Genomic DNA, 10,859 nt, shown 5'->3' with positions numbered 1-10,859 from the left:
AAGTTTGCTCTCAAATTATCTTTCACGTATTTTATCCTTGAAAATTTTTCTTCACACAGGCACGTTGTTCTAAAATATGAAAGGTACTTTGATGAAAAAGTTTTAATTTTAGGAAAGTCTTTCATGGGCAGAAACTTATAAAAACCCACACGCACTTCTGTGAAAGTGTCTCTAAGGAGGTCATTTGCTTACGATTCAATGACCTCCAGCTGCAGTTCATCTGGAAAACTGGCCACATTTGCTTCACTTCTTCTGCCTTTAAATTCTAGTCAGAAAACCGCTGCTGAAACTGCAGCTGGAGGTCTTTGATGATCTCGCATGCAAATGACGTGGGTAACTCGGTGGTTGCTTCAGCCGTAAAGACCTTGCACTGCTGATAGTGCGTCAAGTTGTTGGCCTGTACTTGTTTTGAAAACATGACAAGTTTAGATCTGAAGACCTTTAGGTGGGTGAATAGAAGCTAGATTTCCCTCTCTTGTAGTTTTAGGTTCAGAAAATTTAAAGGACTAGTTATGTATGCAGCGGGGGCCAATTTCTATACCCACTCTTGTTCAGGCATTAATGGCTGTAGATTGCCTTTACTTTCCAGGAAATCACCAATTTCCTTTCTTAACTTAAATACTCTGCTCAGAACTTTCCCACAACTTTTTTTTTTGGACCCATATTGTTTTGAATTTTCTGGACAAAGTTCCTCAGCCACCTCTAACAAACATTTTTCCATGGACATAAAGATCTCCGCGGGCCGGATGAGAGGACCTCGCGGGCCGCATCTGGCCTGCGGGTTGTAGTTTGGAGACCCCTGATCTAGATTTTACGACTGAATTGATTAAGTCTATATTTTTGCCGTAACTCTTGCTAGATCTAGATCTAGAACTTAGATAGAAAATCACTTGTATTCTTGAATTAGATGATCCGTGAAGCTAAAAAGCAAAGAATTATATCAAGTATTTAAGGACTAAAATAGTTTAATAAAGACATTCAAAAATGTATTCTGATTTTAAAAGGAATTGTATTTTTATTTAATGAATATTGGTTTTACCTAGAATCTAGATCTAGTTCTATAAATAACTTTCTTCAACAGCTGATCTTTAGATTGCAGAGCTAGAGAAATGTATTGTATAAGTATACAATAAATGAAAAAGACTTTTGAAAATTGATATAAGTGTTGGAACGTATCGTTAAAGTTATAGCCGACAGAAAATTAGCTTTAGAACCTGTTAAATATTGGAATGGGCAACACAGTCCTCCATGGAAGCCGCCATTATTGTACTAAAAAGTAAACGAATCGTGTGACGTCACTATTCACTCTAAGTAAAGTCATTGTTCTGAACTTTTATAATTAATGTGGTTAATGTACCAATGAATAAATCAATAAATTAATTAAGGTCTTTAAATAAATTTGTGATTAACAGTCTGTCTGAAAACAAAAATTGTTCTCTACCTAATTACTATTTTACAGCTCTACACATGAGCAGATTCTCTCCTGTAACCAAACGGACAAACAAAAAAAAAAGAAAACAAACAAATAAATATTCAAACATGTAAACAAACTTGAGTTTTAGTAGTATATAGATAGATAGATATACAATAATTGAGCTTTAATTTGTTGATTGCACTCGAAATAATCATTTAAAGAATCCTACAGCTTTTGAAGCTTTTTTTTACTTAATTTGAAAATTGTTAGATAGGTTTTAGAAAATTTTGGAATCATCATTATATACAGATTTAAGTTGATAGAGGCACCAATGAATAACAATAAATCCTGGAAATCATAAATTAAAAACCCATACTTTTCTGGAATAATCCACGTGAAATTGTATATGAAAGTAACAAGGTACACTGGGAACAATCTTAGTGTAATCACACAAGCGCAGAGTAGTAGTGTAAATTTAACAGCTTTTAAATCTTTAGTTCTCTTTTCAAGAGTGTTGGACGAAATCCGTTTGATGTTTTTAGAAGATTTGACTAATTTCATTATCATCAAAATAGAACAGACAGTTATTGTTATGGGCGGGAAGCCCATGTCTAATACAAGGTCAACAAAGGTTTCGTAGTAAAAATACAAAATTCTGTTGTCAATGGCAAACTTAGAAAGAACATATGATGCAAATGTTCTGTTGTTACCGGGAACATAAAACCATACAACCCTAAACGGCAAACAATAAATAACAAACAATCCAATGAATGCTAAGACCAGCACAATTACAGCGATTGTTGTTCTCTGTGTTGTGATCAACTGTGCCGCCTTGAAGGGAAACATTATAGCTATCGTCCTCTCTATTGCCATAACGATGACGATGTAAGAGCTAAGAGCTAGTGTACAATTGATCCAGGGTTCAACGTAAACGATGTGAAAGGTGTTTACAGTTGTTGTCAAAACGACATCAAATTCACGTATCAATAATACAACTACTTTCATCATATCTGTTATTAGAAAAAGTATGTCGGAAATCGACAGTGCGACCATTAAAATGTTAGTTGACTCCTTTAATTTATGAAACTTCATGATGAGAAGTATGAAAATATTGCCTAGGACACCATATGCACAAACACTCGGTTTGATAATATAACTGATTAAAATGTTAATGTAAATCCTTGACTCTCGTAGAAGAGCATGGCCATCTGTGTTTGTTTGTAGCACTTCTCTAGAACTGTTTAGTAGTAAGTTGGTTCCATTGATTGCCATTTTTTCTCTGCGTTGGCGCAAACTTCCACTATTTGCTTTATATATATATATATATATATATATATATATATATATATATATATATATATATATATATATATATATATATATATATATATATATATATATATATATATATATATATATATATTACAGAAAATCCATCTCCTACACAAAAAATTTAGGATTTTTCAATTCAATTGTCAAGACGATCGTATTATGTGGAGCCGAGACATAGGGAGTCTCCAAGACCATCAGAGATACCGACCTTCATTAACAAATTTCTCCGACAGATTCTGAAATTGAGGTGGCTGGACGTAGTGTCTAATACAGACCTATGCAGAAGCACAAGGCAGGAGCAGGACAGTGCAATTAAGAAGGAGAAAGTGAGCCTTGGTGGGACACTCAAATGTGACACGCCAGGCGCTTGAAGATAGACGTTTATATACGTCTTCTTGAAGAACTGGAGACAGAAGGGATGTTTTAGGAGACTGCAAAATCATTAGCCAGGGACGGAACAAAAGTGAAGGTTATGGTTGAGGCCCTATGCTTCAAATAGAGTAAAGAGAATTATGTCAAATTAAATCAAATGATTCAAATATGATAACACTACCTAGTACGTGAATAAAACATTTTAGTAAGACTATAGCGATAATGCTTACATCGTTGAAAAATACAGCAACAAATTCTTGGTCAAGTTTATTATTTGTAATGTTTAAGTACAACTGCAGAACATAATTAACGTTGGCTGGAGGTTTGCACATACAAGGAACGAGTGGGGCGACATGGTATTGCGTTTCGCTACTTGCCCAAAGGTCTCGAGTTCAGATCTCAGTCGGGACTCGGGACTGTAGGATGATTTCATCAACTCTGATGGTTTCCATCCCTTCCTATGCCGAGGTCAAGAAACATATTAACTCGACTTCATCTGCCCTAAGGATTCGTAGGTTGGAAATGGAAGCTGTAATAAACAGGGAAAGAAGAGGTGAATATCTAAATTACGGATGGACATTTAGCTAGGTATTGAGTTTTCTGTACATTATGCGATTCTTCATTTTCAGCATTGATTTCTGACACCCTTCTACAACTATCTCACTTTGGTGTAATCCACCAAGATAGTTTATTTTAACAACAATAGTTACAAAGATCAACAAGCTGTATGCGACGCTAATACATCCTAAATACCTTGCTTAAATTTGTGCATTGTCATCTGCATGGTGCAGATTAAGTAGAGTTCATCTGTTTCAATTACCGCAGCATACGAGCGATTAGTGTGGCCAGTATTATGCAAGTAGTTTTCCTAACTTGAGTCAGGTTCCATCTGCATGGTAACTGTCATACTATCATTTCGACCAGCTGGGCGCATACACTCAAGTGCAAATATATTGGGGTAGTTAACTAAGCATTGTATAATATTAATAAAGTTATAGTACGCAAATTATTTTTAATATTTAATGATACCCTAATTCAGCCAATTCCATTGCTAAAGAAACATAGATTTATATACAATCTGCTGCTGGCTTAAGTATAGTTTATCTGTAGATGTAGCTCTAGCTAGATCTACAAAATCTAGATAAATACCTTGTGTTCTCGAATTTGATTATCTGTGTAGCTAAAAATCCGTGAAGATTTATATCAAATATTTGAGGACTAAAATACCTTAAAAAAGAATTTATTTATTGTGTTTTTTTTTTGGTTTGGCCTATTGGTTGATCTAGAATCACTAGATATTGGTTAGATAAATTTATTGTATAGTCAAATTGGAAGAACTGCCCTGCGTATTATATTAAAAATTGATGATAGTGTTGGAACCTAATAAAAATAGCAAATAAAAGTATTGTTAAAGCTATAGCCGATAGAAAATTTAGCTTTATAATTCGTTAATATTTTGAATAGGCAATATGAAAGCCGCCATGTTTGTTGTAAAAAGTAAATACATCATGTGACGTCACAATTAATAAAGGCATTGTTCTGAACGTTTATAATTAAAGTGGTTTTCCTACCATTGAATATATCAATAAATTAATTAACGTCTTTAAATACATTTGTGATTAACAGTTTGGTAAAAACAAGATTATTCTGTACCTAAATACGTATTTTAAAGCTATATATATATATATATATATATATATATATATATATATATATATATTGTGCAGATTCTCTCCTGTAATAAAACAGACAAACAAACAAAAAAAAACAATAAATAAATATACAAGCTTGTAAACAAACTTGAGGTTTAGTAGAATTTAACTAGATAATCTAATTGCGCTTTTAATTTGTTGTTTGCACTCAAAATTATCATTTTAAAAATCCTACAGCTTTTGAAGTTTTTCTGTTGAAAATTGTTAGGTAAGTTTTAGAAAATTTTGGACTCATCATTATATACAGATTTAAGTTGATAGAGGCACCAATAAATAAAAATAAATCCTGGAAATAATAAATAAAAACCCCATACTTTTCTGGAATACTCAAAGTGAAATAGTATATGAAAGTAACAAAGTACACTGGGAACAATCTTAGTGTAATCACACAAGCGCAGAGTAGTAGTGTAAATTTAACAGCTTTTAAATCTTTAGTTCTCTTTTCAAGAGTGTTGGACGAAATCCGTTTGATGTTTTTAGAAGATTTGACTAATTTCATTATCATCAAAATAGAACAGACAGTTATTGTTATGGGCGGGAAGCCCATGTTTAAAACAATGTCAACAAAGGCTTCGTAGAAAGATATCCCTATTAAGTTGTCAATGGCAAAGTTAGAAAGAACATATAATGCAAGTGTTCTGTTGCTAATGGAAAAATAAAACCATACAACCTTAAACGGCAAACAATAAATAACAAACAATCCAATGAATGCTAAGACCAGCACAATTACAGTGATTGTTGTTTTCTGTGTTGTGATCAACTGTGCCGCCTTGAAGGGAAACATTATAGCTATCGTCCTCTCTATTGCCATAACGATAACGATATAGGAGCTAAGAGTTAGTGTACAATTGTTCCAGGGTTCAACGTAACAGATGTAAAAGGTGTTTATAGTTATGCCCAAAAAGACATCGAATTCACGTATCAAGAATATAACTACTTTCATCATATCTGTTATTAGAAAAAGTATGTCGGTCATCGACAATGCTACCATTAAAATGTTAGTTGACTCTTTAAACTTATGAAACTTCATGATGAGAATTACGAAGACGTTGCCTAGGATTCCATAAGCACAAACACTCGGTTTGATAATGTAACTTATTAAAATGTTAATGTAAATACTTGACTCTTGTAGAAGAGCATCGTCATCAGTGTTTGTTTTCAGCACTTCTCTAGAACTGTTAAGTAGTAACTTGGTTCCATTGATCGCCATTTTTTCTTGCTGCAAACTTCCACTATTTGCTTTTATAGAATTATAATACAGAAAATTTTAGATATAATAACAATCTGACTGACTTCAAAAAAATTCAGTGTTTGAAAATGTCACATACTACTAAAATTCAAGTTGTTTACATGTTTCTACACATATTTTTGTTTTGTTTGTCTGTTTGGTTACATGAGAGCATCTGCACTATGCGTAGAATTGTAAAATATGTATTTATGTAGTGAATGATGTTTTTTTAACACCAAACTGTTAATTACAAATTCATTTAAAGAAGTTAATTAATTTATCGATATATATTTATTGGTTATTGGTAGGAACACACGGGCTTTTATACTTAAGGATGGTAAAGAAGATTTTTTAGAACCAATGACAATAACTGGCTGAATTCAAAAGATTCAGTGTTTGAAAATGTTGTGAATTATCTAGTGAATTTTGGTGCTCATTGGGTTGTTGGCTAACTGTAGGCTATCTTTTTTAGTTACTGTAAATTTTTTGTTGGCTAACTGTGTGCTATCTGTTGGCTAACTGTAGGCTATCTGTTGGCTAACTGTATGCTATCTGTTGGCTAACTGTAGGCTTCCTGTTTGCTAGTTGTAGGCTATCTATGGCTGTTTGTATGCTGATGACTAACAACGAGCCGAATCCTCAGCCATATCCACATATCTGTTTGACCACGTCACATATGAAACTTTACAATCTAGACCAAAACTTACGTTAAACCAAGTATTTATTTATATTATAAATCCAGGGATTTAATGTTTATAATTTTATGTACAGTTGTTATATTAGTAAGATTCATTATGTTTGAACTGATGAAATATACAATTTTAAAGCGATAGTTAAAAGGTATCTATTCATAAACCAAAGCGAACGTTACGTTCAGTTAACAATCCACAAGTAGATGATAATGATCTTTGTGAGACAAACTATATTTTTAGATTTTCTTTCTGAAAAACGCATTATAACTATGACTCATAGAAGTTAACACGTTAAATGTTTATGAATAAATATGTGAGATTAGTCTGAAAAATAACTTTGCATACTTTTCCTTCCTTTGAAGAAAATAACAGTCAGAACAATAATAGCTAGAACGTGTTAAAGATTAAGTAGCAACATATATAAGTTAAAAAGCTTTTAGGAAGATTTCTTCTTAGAGAAATCTGAATCATCGGAAAATCGCAAGCATTTATGATTCAGTAAAACCACATAAACCCACTATCTTACCATAATAACAATAATACATGTAATTTAATAAAGAATGAGGTTGTTATTAAAATTTTCTATAGCTTCATGTAGCAGTAGATATAAATATTATCGTAAAACAGCTAAGCGCTTCAAACGTAATTGACGTTAAAAACATTTTCATGTAACGTCATGTCGGAAAGGAAAATGAGTAGCAAAAAAATCGATAGTTGCATGTTTGTTTAGAATGACATTGCCGACTTCGCCAATTATAATATTTAGTAGGTGATATCATGCGGCTGTTGTCATCATTCACCTAGGGTTTAAACTTTTAAAAATTTGTTTGATACGTAGCCATAAACCAAATATCTATTGAAAGCATTAAAAAATGCAAAATATAAAACAAAACAAAATGCAAATATTATTTACATCTGAAATCTTAATAATTAAAATTTTTTGGTTGCGATACATACATTATATATATATATATATATATATATATATATATATATATATATATATATATATATATATATATATATATACTATATATATGTATATGTATGTGTAGGCCTATATGTATATATATATGTATATATGTATATAAACATATATAAATATATATATATATATATATATATATATATATATATATATATATATATATATATAATTTGGCAGTATTGCTTTGATCATTCATTTAATGTAACGTTTTGAAATTAACGTTTTGTGGTTCATTTCTTTTGATGATATTGTGGTTAAGAATTTAGAGTCAAATGTTACGATTTCTATTCGAATAGTGCCGTTAGCTTTTGCTACTTGTGATACCTAGTTTCACAAATTACCAGCGATGTCAAACTTGCTTTAACACATTCACCATCAGTTTAATTACCAAACAACTATTCCAAGTAAATTGCTTTTAGGAATTCCAATTAAACCGACACAACCGATTGAACAGAGTATGATGTTCACGAATCTATGACTAAATCTTAGCTCATAACAAGCATCGTTTAATTCCGTTGTTATTTCAAAAGCAAACTAAGTTCTATAGAAAAAACTCCATAAATTTCATTCAAAAGTTGAAGCTAACAGCAAGGCAAAAAGATGAAGAAAATAGGAAGGACAAAGAAAAAATATTGAAAAAGATTAATTTGTCGGACGTTTTCTTAAAATGATTGTTTTAGACACATGGAAATATTTCCAGATGTTGTTATTTAATTTCAAAATTTAATAAGTCTCATGTTCGTTCTAAAGAAAAAATGCATAAAAAACGTTGTAAAAACAATCTTTTATGTAATAATGCACTTAAAACAGAAAATAAATGATTTTCTTTAAATACATAATGATACACGACTATTTAAATATTTATAAAGGAAAACGTGGTTCATTATATTATTTTTTTTTCTTTCTTTCTATTATTTTTTTTTAAATACTTTTATTTGCAATTAAAACAAGTACATCAACATCAAATTTTTTAACATAATTTTGAACACCAAATGAAAACGAAAGGTTTTGCAAATGTACATAATGAATATTTACATGATGTCATGTATTTGATTATAAAAAATTGCAAAGGATGACAGTAAAAGGGGTGAAGGTCAAATGAAAGTGTCAGAAGTCTGGGTGGGGAGAGGAAAGGAAATTTTTCAGAGAGGGTCAATGGGACACAACTTAAGTTGACTAGTTGAAAGGGTGTTGTAGTGGTCGCATTGAGTTTTCAAAAGGTTGCAGTGTGAAAGATGAGGGGAAAGAGACAAGATTTAGAACTTTAAATAAGTTCTGTATATTGATGTTGCGGTGGGTGGTGGGGTCGTTGGAATAGTGGTTCATTATATTAGCTATTGGTTACCATTACTAATATTTAGGAAGAGAGCCACGCTTTTCTTTATAGTTATTTAAATAGTAGTGCATCATTATTTAATTAAAGAATTTTTTTTCCTTTTTATTGAATTATTGCAAAAAATCTTGTTATTACGTTTAATGCACTTTCAGTACTCTAAAATGTTTAAAACAATAGAGTTTCATCACTAAAAACTAAGGCGCACCAACCTACCGATTTAAAAAAAAAATGTTTATTAATTCATCAGGCGGGAGTGATCTCCCCTAAACTTTTTCGAATACTCTTATGTAACACTACGGGGATGGCAACTTGGGATATAGACATGATTTTTAATCATTTCTACTTTCTCGTATAGGGAGTATAAAGGAAGTATTGTAAATAGTAAAATAAAAATTCGAAATCGTGATTTTCACAAATCTCGACGTTTTACACCTCCCTGAGTCGAAAAACATAGTTTTTCAATTTTGTCTGTATGCCTGTGTGTGTACGTATGTATCTGTGTATTTTTTGTGAACACGATACCTTAAGTACTGTTACAGCTAGGTTGATGAAATTTCATAAGTAAGTATTATATCAAATTTGTAGATCTTTGTTTTCAGCGATTTCCGTTAACCGGAAATGTAATTTATTCTACTTTTGGTTTTTCAGAAGCCTATAACTTGAGTACTGTTCCAGGGAGATCAACAAAATTTAATGTCATATTGCACTGTTTTCAAGTCTTGACCCACGTGCCAATATTGAAAGAATTGGTTAGTTAGACGTGCCCGAAATTTTTCTCGAGCGTTTCGATCTATGACGACAGATAGACAGACAGAAGCACGACACGGGAATCAAGTAAAAGCTTGTAATATAAAATATGGAGCATGAAACTTATTTAATAGAACATTGGCTGGTTCTCTGGGCATTTCCAGCATCATTTATAGGAATGGGCTTTGGGCTCTTATTCCAATCATGCTACATATTAGTTACAATCAGGTAATATTTATCTTTGAAACCAAATATAGAAAACTACTTTGAAGAATTAAAGCTTAATTTTTAAAATCTATTTTTAAAGCTCACACTGACTGTTATTTTTTAAATGATTGCTCGTTTTTTAGTTTCTGGCGAATATTGTCACTCAATATTGACCCACTTCTAATGCACATAAATCGTTTTAACTTTACAGATACATTAGTCTCTGAAGACAACGCAAGAATGTATAATTTTACAACCTAAAATCTTGGAATCTGGATTATGAATCGTTTAGCATTTTATATGTGGCTGTTTTTGTACGCTACCTGTCGCTAACTGATCTTTTATTTTACAAATCTTAGTCAAAAAATAAAATGCAGGTAAACGTCTGTATATTTGCAGTTTTACCGTACAGAAACGGACGGGATCATTATCAAGTAATAAAAATATACAATTATAGATATAAGCCGTCGAAGCTAGTAACTCGGTTATGATTCATCTCAGTTTTTAATTGCTTTTGAGAAACATATGTCACTATTTCAATTGGTTACCTCTGATTTCGTCATATTTCAAGTGAGTAGGACAATGCATTCTTCCTATTGATTGTTTGATGACCTGGTCAGATTAGGTTAATTAGGTGAATTAACCGTTTTTAGAGGTTGGTGGATGCATCGAAAGCCGCATAGATACAACACTGTAACATCGAAGTGTAGCAGACGACAGGCTTGAATTGGAGAGTACGCTATAACCATTAAAAATTCATTCCAAAAATTCAAATACCATGTTAAATATTCATTTATTCAATATATACGTTTTCGTAACAATATCATGTTG

This window comes from Physella acuta, unplaced genomic scaffold (assembly GCF_028476545.2).
Source record: "Physella acuta isolate Inbredline_101_S28 unplaced genomic scaffold, ASM2847654v3 ptg002288l, whole genome shotgun sequence".
Classification (NCBI taxonomy): Eukaryota; Metazoa; Mollusca; class Gastropoda; family Physidae; genus Physella; species Physella acuta.
The sequence above is the reverse complement of the archived record's forward strand: the minus strand, read 5'-3'. Positions refer to the sequence as shown.